Genomic DNA, 1,236 nt, shown 5'->3' with positions numbered 1-1,236 from the left:
AAAGGGGAGAGGGTAGGTTCGGCCATTTTAGGGTGGGTTTGGGTGGGAAAGTGTTTTTGAATTTTGAAGGTAGGTGGGGTTTATGGGGAAGAGTGGATGGATGTGAGTGGTGAAGGGGGTAATTGGGAAGAGAGATTGAAGTTGTTGGGAAGTGTGATATGGGGAAGAGTGTTCATTGGGAGGAGAGATTCAGAGATTGAAGTTGTTGGGAAGAGGGGAAAATATGTTAGGTGGGGATCCTGTAGGGTCTACAGATCCTGAGATGATCCTGTGGGGTCCACAGATCCTGAGGTGATCCTGTGGGTCCACAGATCCTGAGGTGTCAAGGAATTACATCCCTGCACCAAATAGGCATGTAAAAATGCCCTTTGCATACCATTCTGGCGTTTAAACGCTGAGGTGATGCACGTTCTGGGCGTTCAACGCCCATGTGAAGCATGTTCTGGGCGTTCAACGCCCATGTATAGCATGTTTCTGGAGTTGAACGCCAGTTCCATGCTTGTTATGGCGTTCAGCGCCAGCTTTTCTCAAGGCACATTCCTGGCATTCAAACGCCAGAATGTTGCTTGTTTCTGGCGTTCAGCGCCAGATTCATGCTCTGTTCTGGCGTTGAACACCAGCCAGATGCTCCTTACTGGCGTTGAACGCCAGTCTGTCCTTCCTCCAGGGTGTGATTTTTCTTCTGCTGTTTTTGATTCTGTTTTTAATTTTTATATTTTTTTGTGACTCCACATGATCATGTACCTAATAAAACACAAAATAACAATAAAATAAAAATAAAATTAGATAAATAAAAATTGGGTTGCCTCCCAACAAGCGCTCTTTTAATGTCATTAGCTTGACAGTGGGCCCTCATGGAGCCACAAGGTGATCAGGTCAATGTTGTATAGTCCTAACACCAAACTTAGAGTTTGGATATGGGGTCTTAACACCAAACTTAGAGTTTGGTTGTGGCCTCCCAACACCAAACTTAGAGTTTGACTGTGGGGGCTCTTCTTGACTCTGAACTAAGAGAAGCTCTTCATGCTTACTCTCTTTTGTCATAGAGGGATGGCCATGTACCTTAAACACAAGGTAGTCCCTATTCAATTGAAAGACTAATTCACCTCTGTTGACATCTATCACAGCTCCTGCTGTAGCTAGGAAAGGTCTTCCAAGGATGATGCATTCATCCTCTTCCTTCCCAGTGTCTACGATTATGAAATCAGCAGGGATGTAAAGGCCTTCAACCTTTAC

This window comes from Arachis duranensis, chromosome 5 (genome assembly GCF_000817695.3).
Source record: "Arachis duranensis cultivar V14167 chromosome 5, aradu.V14167.gnm2.J7QH, whole genome shotgun sequence".
Taxonomy (NCBI): Eukaryota; Viridiplantae; Streptophyta; class Magnoliopsida; order Fabales; family Fabaceae; genus Arachis; species Arachis duranensis.
Note: the sequence above shows the minus strand (reverse complement) of the source record.